At 40.1% G+C, this 12,046-nt stretch overlaps 1 long non-coding RNA gene across 1 annotated transcript; it reads left to right on the forward strand.

Annotated features, from left to right (window-relative positions):
- Positions 1-10,277: 10,277 nt before the first annotated feature.
- On the forward strand, positions 10,278-11,501 carry LOC129763205 (uncharacterized). The gene is made up of 3 exons (XR_008740830.1): positions 10,278-10,425; positions 10,539-10,634; positions 10,763-11,501. It is a non-coding gene; the product is annotated as an uncharacterized LOC129763205 (long non-coding RNA).
- Positions 11,502-12,046: the final 545 nt, after the last annotated feature.

A 12,046-nucleotide genomic window follows, 5' to 3' on the forward strand; every position in this document is an offset into this window, starting at 1 on the left:
TTCTAGTTTTTTTTTAGTTATTAGTTAATTTGAAAATATTGTGAAGTCTACAAAAGTTTGAGCATTGCGCGCGTTGGCAGGCATAGAGAATTGAGATTGAACAAATGCAAAAGAAAATTAACTTCCAAGAGTAATGAACTTCATTTAGAAGGGTCCAATGTGAAAATTGGAATAAAGCTGGGGATAGCCAAACCTGAACACTCGTAAACTCTTCTGTGTAGTAGAAGGTTACAACGAGATTTTTCAAGGTTGTGGCAGATCTGATTGCAGATTCCGATAAACACGTTTGTCCCTAAATTATGTAGAACCTGAAGCGTCAGAAAAACTCGTTTGAAGGGTCTAATGAAGAAGCTGGGATGATGCTGGGGATAGCCCAACCGGAATACTCGTAAAGTAGATGGTTATAACGAGATTGGGTTGTGGCAGATCTAATTGCGAGTTCCAGTATACATGTTTGTACCCCGATTATGAAGGGCCTGAAGTGTTGGCTAGAATTAGGCTCGGGTTTGCTCAGCTGTCTGGGCTTGATAACGATCGCATTCGCAGACCATTATCGAGAATCTAGTAAAGCGGGAAGACTCTTGTAAATTCACTGCTGAAACGGACATAGGTATTGGGTTCAATTCCCGATCGGTCAAGGATTTTTTCGGGTTGGAAATTTTCTTGACATGTCATGGATGAAATGCGCTCACGCAATGCCTCAAAATGTTCATTTGGTAAAATTTCTATGTCTGTGACAAAACCAGTCCGTTCTTTTATTTTTTTATTATCTTGCTTACTGGTTCAGTTTGATGCTATAAAGAAAAATTCTAACATTTAATTATCTGTAAGATAACTCGTGCAGCTCAAACCTTTGTAGGGGAATGAGGTAAAACCATCATTATATTAAAAAATATCGAATGGACTAACAACGCTTATTATGATGTAATTTTCGAACATGTGGGAGTTCAATTCTCCGAACCTTGCTTCAAGATTTTCCGATTTTTTTCCCCCACTTACCAACAGATTTTGCATTACATTTTTATTTATATAGATTTTGTGTTACAATTACTAATAAAAAAAAAGATGAAAATAATGTTCGCAATAGGTAGGTGCAGATTTAGGACACACTGAAACAAATTGATTGAATCTGTTGCAAGCAGACAAACAAGCAATCCGAAATTGCTCCTTCATCCGCAACACCATAAATTGATCACACAGCAGGAATCGACACAACGGGTGACATTGATAAAATCTACTGCAATGCGAGATAGAAAAAAGGGAAAAGTATAAATCACACCCACCAGTGATGGGGATAAATCTTCTCGAAATTAAATGCACATTTCCGCATGGGAGAAAATTTTATAAAAACTGATCTCATCTGGGTGTCTTTACTACAATTATCATGTGATTCGAGTGTCGAAAGAATGAGAAAGAATAATGTGAACCAGGATTTATGACGGTCTATTTATTTTTTGTTTAGAAAATTCTTATCGAAAAGATGTCAACCGAGTTACATTGAAAACGCGTTGGCGTAAGGCCGCCATTGACCCACAAAAATTAGTGCGAATTCGGTTCGGGAATTTTACGGTTGCCGAAACCACACATTTCCCGTGTTGACCGGCTACCGAGAAATCGTCGGTTCGCGGTGGGTGGGCGCCCATAAATATCCATAAAGAGTGGATTCGCGAACTGTACCTACTGAATTGTTGTACCGTTGCAGTGGGGCAATCAAACCGACAATCGCAAACGATTGGGGATTGACCGATACGCGTGCTGTGTGCAACAATGGATTGTGGCAATCCAGTTGATGATGATGATGAATGTTCACCCGCTGGGCCCCATTCGACTCTGGCGATTGTTTCAGATGAAGTATCTGTCGATTGAGTATTAGGCTGTCAAAAAAGTCCTGCGGTATTTCTGCGAGGTGTCGTTGTAAGCGCGTAGTTCTAGTGGTATTCATTGTATCGAGTCACATTATAGCTTGTTGGAAAGGTATTTTTGCGCGCTATAATATAAAGGGTGTGTCACATCAAATTGCATCACGGAAAAAACGCTGTAGAAATTCGCCCAGTAGATCGATCCTTTTGAAAATTTTAGACAGTAAAATTAAAACTATTAAACAACGTTTGGCATTTTCTTTTTATTCATACTTCGAGCCCAAGCCCGTATGCTCGCACCTTCCTCTTTACCCCGTCCATAAGGTTCTGTACAACGTCAGGTTGTAGTTTTTTTTGAACAGAAATCCATTTTCTCTAGAAGTCCGCCTCCGATTTGACAACTTTTGGGTTCTTCCGGAGGGCCTGCTTCAAAATCGCCCAATATTTCTCTATTGTGCGAAGCTCCGGCGCGTTGGGCGGGTTCATTTCCTTTGGCACGAAGGTGACCCCGTTGGCTTCGTACCACTCCAACACGTCCTTTGGATAGTGGCACGAAGCGAGATCCGGCCAGAAGATGGTCGGGCCCTCGTGCTGCTTCAATAGTGGTAGTAAGCGCTTCTGTAGGCACTCCTTAAGGTAAACCTGCCCGTTTACCGTGCCGGTCATCACGAAGGGGGCGCTCCGCTTTCCGCAAGAGCAGATCGCTTGCCACACCATGTACTTTTTGTCAAACTTGGATAGTTTCTGCTTGCGAATCTCCTCCGGAACGCTGAATTTGTCCTCTGCGGAGAAGAACAACAGGCCCGGCAGCTAACGAAAGTCCGCTTTGACGTAGGTTTCGTCGTCCATTACCAGGCAATGCGGCTTCGTCAGCATTTCGGTGTACAGCTTCCGTGCTTGCGTCTTCCCCACCATGTTTTGCCTTTCGTCGCGGTTAGGATCCTTCTGAACCTTGTATGTACACAGGCCCTCCCGCTGCTTGGTCCGCTGGACGAATGAACTTGACAAATTCAGCTTATTGGCGACATCCCGGACCGAACTTCTCGGATCACGTCTAAACTGCTTAACTACGCGCTTGTGATCTTTTTCACTGACGGAGCATCCATTTTTGCCGTTCTTCACCTTCCGGTCGATGGTTAGGTTCTCGAAGTATCGTTTTAGTACTCTGCTGACCGTGGATTGGACGATTCCCAGCATCTTACCGATGTCCCGATGTGACAACTCCGGATTCTCAAAATGAGTGCACAGGATTAATTCACGACGCTCTTTTTCGTTCGACGACATTTTTCCAAATTTACGAAAAATTGACAGTGAAGCATGGCCAACGTGATCTATACACTCTTATCTGATTATAAGCGAAAGCTAAAGATATAATTCCTAAAAATTAAATTTCTACAGCGTTTTTTCCGTGATGCAATTTGATGTGACACACCCTTTAGTCCTTGACAGTGTTTTGTTTGATCAAATCGTTCGTGAGTTATAGTGTCGCAAATATGGAGCAAAATAAAGAGAAAATCCGACATATTTTACAGTACTACTATGACAAAGGCAAAAATGCATCTCAAGCTGCCAATAAAATTTGTGTAGTTTATGGACCCTATACAGTTTCCATTTCCACCGCACAACGATGGTTTCAACGTTTTCGTTCTGGTGTAGAGGTCGTCGAAGATGCGCCACGCTCCGGAAGGCCTGTCGTCGAAAATTGCGACAAAATCGCTGAATTAGCCGAGAAAGACCGCCATAGTAGCAGCCGTAGCATCGGCCAAGAGCTGGGGATAAGTCTTCAAACCGTTATTAACCATTTGAAGAAGCTTGGATTCACAAAGAAGCTCGATGTATGGGTGCCACACACGTTGACGCAAAAAACATCTTTGACCGTATCGACGCATGTGAATCGCTGCTGAATCGCAACATAATCGACCCGTTTCTGGAGCGAATGGTGACTGGCGATGAAAAGTGGGTCTCTTACGACAACGTGAAGCGCAAACGGTCGTGGTCGAAGCCCGCTGAAGCGGCTCAGACGGTGGCCAAGCCCTCATTAACGGCCAGGAAGGTTCTGCTGTGTGTTTGGTGGGATTGTCAAGGAATAATCTATTATGAGCTGCTTCCCTATGGCCAAACGCTCAATTCGGACCTGTACTGCCAACAACTGGACCGCTTGAAAGTAGTACTCATGAAGAAGAGGCCATCTTTGATAAACAGAGGCCGCATTGTCTTCCATCAGGACAACGCCAGGGCACACACTTCTTTGGTGACGCGCCAGAATCTCCGGGAGCTCGGATGGGAGGTTCTTTTGCATCCGCCGTATAGTCCGGACCTTGCACCAAGTGACTACCACCTGTTTTTGTCCATGGCGAACGAGCTAGGTAGTCAGAAGTTAGCCACAAAAGAGGCCTGTGAAAATTGGCTATCTGAGTTTTTTGCCAATAAGGAAGCTTCTATAACAGGGGTATTATGATGTTGGCATCTCGTTGGGAACAAGTCATCGAACAAAACGGCGCATATTTGACTTAAAACAGATGATTGTAACTAATTTTATGAACAAATTAAAATTTAAAAAAAATACCGCAGGACTTTTTTGACAGCCTAATATAAAAATGGAGTGATGTCTGTATGTCTTTCTGTCTGTCTGATTCTTATGGACTCGAAAACTACTGAAACGTTCGACATAAAAATCGGTGTGTAGGGGTTTCTGGGGGCCGGGGAAGGTTTTCGTGACAGTTTGAGACCCCTCTCCCCTCTCTAAAGGGCGGGGCTGCCATACAAATGAAACACAAATTTCTAAATTTCTCGAGAATTAATCAAGCAAGTGAAACGAAATTTGCCGTGTGGAGGTTTTAGGGTGCAATAAATGATTCTATAGTGGTTAGATACCCCTCCCCCCTCTCTTAGTGGGGGGCTGCCATTTAAATGAAACACAAATTTCGGCATTACTCGCGAATTAAACGAACAAATGAAACCAAATTAGACATATGGAGGTTTAAGGGTGCAATAAATGATTCTAAAGTGGTTAGATACCCCTCCCCCCTCTCTTAGTGGGGGGCTGCCATTTAAATGAAACACAAATTTCGGCATTACTCGCGAATTAAACGAACAAATGAAACCAAATTAGACATATGGAGGTTTTAGGGTGCAATAAATGATTCTAAAGTGGTTAGATACCCCTCCCCCCTCTCTTAGTGGGGGGCTGCCATTTAAATGAAACACAAATTTCGGCATTACTCGCGAATTAAACGAACAAATGAAACCAAATTAGACATATGGAGGTTTAAGGGTGCAATAAATAATTCTATGGTGATTAGACACTCCACCCCCCTCTCTCTTAAGGGGGAGGGGAGATGTGCTGGTTCTGCTATACAAATGAAACGCAAATTTCTGCATTACTCGAGAATTAATCAAGCAAATAAAACCAAATATGACATGTAACGTAACGGAGAATCATGTTATTTGGAGGTGGTTGAAAATCTTGAACGAAAATTGTGTCTGAAAATAATCTGATATTATAATGTCGAGTTTTGGTAGAAGTGCTAGGAATTTCTAGTAAAAGGTAATTTTAAAGGGTAGATTAGAAGATCAATCAATGTATCAACCCCTCACCCTTGTTATTCCTGCAGAAACTGCGGGAAGAATTTTTTCTGAATATAACCTCGACAAAACGAAGAATAGAAACAGGCTGAGAAACATTATGATTAAAAGTATACTGGCTACGAAAAACTACGTTTCTTTTCACGGAGAACTATCGGGAGGGATAAAAAGAAACGAGAGTATAAAGTATAAACATAACTACACAATGTACGAACAGATTGAATCAAGTGCCAGGAAAAACGAAGAAGAACAAGAAAACATGTGAAATTTGTACTTGTTACAATAAATATTTTATGAAAGAATTGGTAATAATCTAGGTTATGCGGTGTCAATCAAATATAAAAAATAAAATTGCACTTTTTTCCCATGAATTTTTTGTCAAACGTTTTTCGCTTTTAGCCGAACCAGATTTTCACCCAAGTAAGATTATCTTTCTGCATGAATCTTTGTAAATTTAGATTTCTGCTATACGCAGCTGAAAGACGAAGGTATCGGAAATTCAGGAAAGGTTTATTCGAAATATCAAAACTGATTGCCGGTATTAATAGTTATACCTAACTGCCACGATTTGAAGCGGTTTTCATCAAATAGTTGATACAGCACAGATTAAAGATGGAAAAACTTTGGAAAATGAGAAAAACAAAGCACGACAGCCGGAATATGTTCATTCAAGTATTATGCATTGATCCTGGTTTTCTATTTTTGAGTGAACTCTAATGAAATAAATGTTGTAATTTGTGTAATTCGTATTTTTTAGTAGTTTGAATGAAAGTTAAAATAATATAATTCTAGTGTTCAGAATCATAAAAACTTATCATAAAACATAGAAATTATAATTAAGTTTAGAGAAGTTTTAGGGTCCATAGTACTGCAGTTTCAGTTCCTGCCAAAATGTCAGTTGGGTGTAGCATTAATTGATGAAAAAAATGTAGTTCGGTTATTTTGAACATTTTTTTTTTGCCATCAACATTTTTTAACATTCTTCACGAGTGCGGAAAAGATAGCAATGAAGACGGTCAAAATGAACAATGCCAGAATTCGCGTTAGAAGAAAAAGTCTAAGTCCCTGAGCATTTTGGCTCATCACATCATCAAATTGTGAGTTATTTGAACATTGTTTTGTTTTTTTCCATATACATTCCATATTGAATGCAAATAATGACGACACCATATTTTGATTACCAATCCAAATATACTCTGCCTACTGCTCCACCTCATATGTAATTCGTTGGACGAAGAGTAAGACTATTCAGCTGCACTCAAGTCATTAACATTTTAGGACAATATTCCAGCCTGTGAAGTTAAATTTCCCTATTGTTGTCTTTTTCATTGATCCGAAATCCATAAGTAGATGAGGTTAACGATTGGCAGCTAATTCAGTCCCAAAACTTTTCGTACGATTTGCCGTGAAATATTGTATTGTAATGATGATTCAAATGTTATAATTATAATACCAATGACAAACCACCGCTCGGTATAGCCGAGAAAATTCGAAGACAAAATGCTAGCTTTATTTTCCGAATGTTGGAAGAACTATAAAAAGCCTTTCCATGTGTTCACACGCCATACAAAAAAAATCGGAATAATGGAAATCATGGTACCACATGCAGCAATGTAGAATGGGTCGATGAAATTTTTCGTTTCTTCGAAATAATCTTAACATTTTTGTAATGATTTTTTTTTTCTCATAAATTTTCGAGCTCAAAGTCTCTGATTTGTTTTTGCTTTCATTTCATGCAATAACTCAATTCCCGGTCGCATCGTGCGAAGACAAGAGAAAATTATATCGATTCAGAAATCGGGCACTTTAACTCACTTCTGGGGGTCTTCGTAGCCACTTGGTTACGCGTTCGCTTACCAAGCGATCGATCGTGAGTTCAAATTCAGGGCCCTCAATTGACCATCTTTGTGTTGTTATAGAATAACTACGTCCACGCAACCATCATCAGCGATGGAAATCGATCCACGGTCGAAATCAGATCGATTCATCCATACAACTACTCTGCTCAGCAAGACACATCGGGCTGCTATTCTATAAATAACTCAACAATGATCGATATCAACTGTCTCCGCTGTCCGATCTGCTGAACATAGGACGAACAGAAAGAATACCCTTACGCCTAAATGGCTACTACTGTGTAATTTACCATAATGTAATGGAACAGAAAACTTAACGCCTAAATGGCTACTACTAACGACTGTGTAATTTACAACACATAAACATATGTACATATACACGATTAAAACCCGGCTCTGTTACAGCTAAAATGCTAATGAGCCTAATCTACTATAAATAAAATCGCTAAAAAATAAAGCGCGGTCGTCGTGAACAGTCGTAAACGGTCGTAAATGTTCGTATTCTTGACGTAAACACAAACATAGTGAGAGAGTGAGCAGTGAGCAGCTGCGATGCGTTTTTTGTGTGAGAGAGTGTGTGCGTCTGCGTGTGTTCGTTTGCGTGTATGTGTTTGTGTGTGCGTTTTTTTAGAGCAGCGAGTAGAGAGTAGAGAGAGTGGAAAGGAGAGAGTAGAAAGGAGAGAGGAGAGAGCAGAGACAGTAGAGAGTAGAGAGAGTAGGGAGGAGAGAGTAGAGAGTAGAGAGTAGAGAGTAGAGAGTAGAGAGTAGAGAGTAGAGAGTAGAGAGTAGAGAGTAGAGAGTAGAGAGTAGAGAGTAGAGAGTAGAGAGTAGAGAGTAGAGAGTAGAGAGTAGAGAGTAGAGAGTAGAGAGTAGAGAGTAGAGAGTAGAGAGTAGAGAGCAGAGAGTAGAGAGTAGAGAGAGTAGAGAGAGTAGAGAGTAGGGAGAGTATGAGGAGTGAAGAGAGAGTAGAGAGAGTGGAGAGTAAGGAGAGTAGAATGAGTAGAAAGTAGAGAGAATAGAGAGTAGAGAGAGTAGAAAATAGGGAGAGTAGAGAGAGTAGAGAGATTAGAGAGTAGGGAGAGTAGAGAGAGCACAGAGTAGAGAGTAGAGAGTAGAAAGTGAAGAGAGTAGAGAGAGTGGAGAGTAGAGAGAGTAGAGAGTAGAGAGAGTAAAGAGTAGAGAGTAGAGAGTAGAGGGTAGAGAGTATAGAGAGTAGAGAGTAGGGAAAGTATGAGGAGTGAAGAGAGAGTAGAGAGAGTGGAGAGAGTAGAGAGTAGAGAGTAGAGAGAGTAGAGAGAGTAGAGAGAGTACAGAGTAGAGAATAGAGATAGTAAAGAGTAGAGAGAGTAGAAAGTAGGGAGGGTAGGAAGAGTAGAGAGTAGAGAGTAGAGAGTAGGGAGTAGAGAGTAGAGAGTAGAGAGTAGGGAGTAGAGAGTAGAGAGTAGAGAGAGTACAGAGTAGATAGAGTACTGAGTAGAGAGTAGAGATAGTAGAGAATAGAGAGAGTAGAGAGTAGGTAGAGTAGAGAGTAGAGAGTAGGAAGAGTAGAGAGTAGAGAGAGTATAGAGAGTACAGAGTAGAGAGTAGAGATAGTAGAGAGTAGAGAGTAGAGAGTGTAGAGAGTAGAGTGTAGAGAGAGTAGAAAGTAGAGAGTAGAGAGAGTAGAGAGAGTACAGAGTAGAGAGTAGGGATAGTAGAGAATAGAGAGAGTAGAGAGTAGAGACGGTACAGAGTAGAGAGTAGAGATAGTAGAGAGTAGGGAGAGTAGAGAGAGTAGAGAGAGTAGAGAGTAAGGAGAATAGAGAGAGTAGAGAGAGTAGAAAGTAGATAGAGTAGACAGTAGATAAAGTAGATAGAGTAGAGAGAGTAGAGAGTAAATAGATTAGAGAAAGTAGAGAGTAGAAAGAGTAGAGAGTAGAGAGTAGTGAGAGTGGAGAGAAAGTGGAAAGTTTAAAATAAAGAGCAGAGAGTAGAGAGAAGAGAGAACAAAGTATAGAGTAGATAGTAGGAAATGAAGAGTAGAGAGTTGAAATTCAAAGTAAAAATTGGAAGAGCAACAATTGATCGCAGAGAAAGAGTAGATGTTCGAGACATAGAGATATTTGGACTAAAAAAGAAACATTGAATAAAAGAAAAGAAAATAAGTTGCGAGAGTCTGTTTGAGTGCAACAGCAAAGCTATTCCAATGACTTTGCGGTAAACTTATTAAAACATAGAATTGGGCCGCTAGTAAATAAATAAATGAGATAAAAAAAACTCACTTCTATTTAAAATTCTTCAGAGAAAACTGTCAGGGCGATTACACATTATCCGGTTTCCGCCGGACCGGTTAGAATCCCAAATGGCAAATTTCGACCGTACCAACCTCTTCACGGCGTCGTGATGCAGCCGTCCACTGCGACTGCAATGTCCGGTGATCGGACAAGCATTATACGCGATGACAGTAGTATTGTGTCGACGTCTGGTACAGACACCGGTTTGGGAAAGTAAATCATTTTCTATGAGAATATCAGACCTTAAGACAGTTAAATTGTTCAAACTTTTAATGAAAATTTTTACTTTATATTATGTGATCACTTAAAACTCGTAATACTGATTCATACTTAACCATTTTTCTTGATATTGTCACTAAAACTCATCATTGTAATATGAAATTATCATCAAACACAATTCTTGTTCAGGGGGTTTTCATCACTTGCAAAAGAACGTGTAACTCTATTGCATTAAGAACATATTTTATAAGAAAATGTTAATTTTCATTCATAATTTTTATTTTTAAATATGTGTTAACTGCACCCGAAAATCAATTATCACTATCATTTCCCAAAAGCGGAGCACGAACCTCCACGCGAATTGACAGTTGTTTTCATGTCTGTTAGTATTAGTACAATTCAGGCAATTTTTCGCCCCATATATTAGTATGTGTGTGGCATTTGACGTTTGTTTGTTGATTTTGAAATCAAACAGAATTTGCAAGGGGTATGGACACTGATTTTTTTTTATTTCGCTTCTTTGTTTAGCTGCAGTGAAAAATTTCAGTGATGAAAGTTTCTGCTCAAAGCGAAGCAATGATCACAGGCACACGAGGTCGTCATGGAGTGTTTTGCCATGGATTGTGTTCAACGGTGTGTAGTGTCTTCAGACAAATTAATCGAGCTATTAAATTAACTTCTGTTTTTGTTTAGCTCACAGCAACTACGAGTTCTTAAATTATCTTCCGTTTTTGTATTGTTCACAGATTCGCTACTGAACAAGTTCGATGATGTCAAACAAATCTCCAACTGGTTCTTCAAAGGGCATATTTTGAGCGACTTTATCGAGATTTTATGAGGAGGTCAGTCTTTGTTTCGTTTCTTTGTTTTTAAGAGGCTTTAAACTTTGCAGTTCATTCGCCTCCAACAGTCTTTGTTTATTTGAGCACATCAAAAAAAGCTCTCCTAATATTCTTATTGGGTATTTCAGACAGTTTGACCTGATTCGGGACGCGATCGACGACGAGGTGGTCGAGGCTCGGCTTGAGGAACTCTAGCCCAAAATGTCCGATCTGTGATCGGTGATCGAACCGACACCGAAGCATCGGTTCTGTCATAACAAAATCACCCAAATCTCAAATTAAAATATCTGAGTCAGGCATTCTTTGCCCAAGATCCGCGTATAAATAGCTGTGCGTTGATTTGCTATGCGCTCGAGAAGCTACCGCTGCCCCAGAAGTAGGTGCTCGACGAATTGCGGCATATGCTGAGCCCGTTTCTGGACGAGGATCTGCGGATGCAGCAATGGGATAGCATTTGAAGGAATCATTATGTTATTTTTAGGAAGGAATTATGATGTTATTTTAATCGTACAGATTTGTACTGTAATGGTGAAATAAAAAACACTCTAGAATGAATGGAAGGGCATATATTATCTCAAATTTCCAAGATAATCACAGGAAATGAACACATTACTCATATAAATAAATAGTGCCACTAGCTTCTTACGGAATGTTATTTTTTTTTCTGTCTTAAAATTGTACACTTGTTTCTGAGACTGTTGAATCAATATGTGGCAACAGAACGTGTGAAAAAATCATGCTATTTGTGTATGTTTAGAAACAAAATAACTGAGCGTATGAATGACTACACCGCAGCTGGACTAAATTTAGTTATTCTAAAGTGGGGCGGAAGTATTTACGATAGGTGCTGCAAGAACACCGTTATGATCCAGGATGCGCTAATGCCCGTGAGGGCTGCTCTTACTTTGACCATGCTCCTGATGTGCCACACAATATGAAAACGCTCGTGGTTGCCGCAGCAGCTGTGGTTTTAAAATTTTCGGTCTGCAATCAGCTGCATGTAGCCGGAATATTTGCAGCAATGTGTACCTGTCAATCCACTATATAAATAAATGCATGCATGGCTATGTGAGAGATGTACAGTTTTGTGTAGTGTATTTGTATGTAAGAGATGTACGGTTTTGTGTAGCGCGAGGTCTCTTTCACATTGTTATCCGGTTTTCCGTCCAAACCCAGCGGCGTTTTTTGAAACCGGTCCGGCAGAAACCGGATAATGTGTAATCGGCCTAACACTAAAATCGTCTAAATTCGTGAAAGGGTTTAGATCTTCAACTGTTGCGGTACCCAACTGATAAGAATGTCACAAAACGACTATAAATGATAATACAATCAACCGAATGTGTGCTACATCAAGTTTCTGAATGCACTCGAGAAAATTTCATAAGGATTGGGTCAGTGATATCTTTTTTCCG

Source organism: Toxorhynchites rutilus, chromosome 1 (assembly GCF_029784135.1).
Source record: "Toxorhynchites rutilus septentrionalis strain SRP chromosome 1, ASM2978413v1, whole genome shotgun sequence".
NCBI classification, from domain to species: domain Eukaryota; kingdom Metazoa; phylum Arthropoda; class Insecta; order Diptera; family Culicidae; genus Toxorhynchites; species Toxorhynchites rutilus.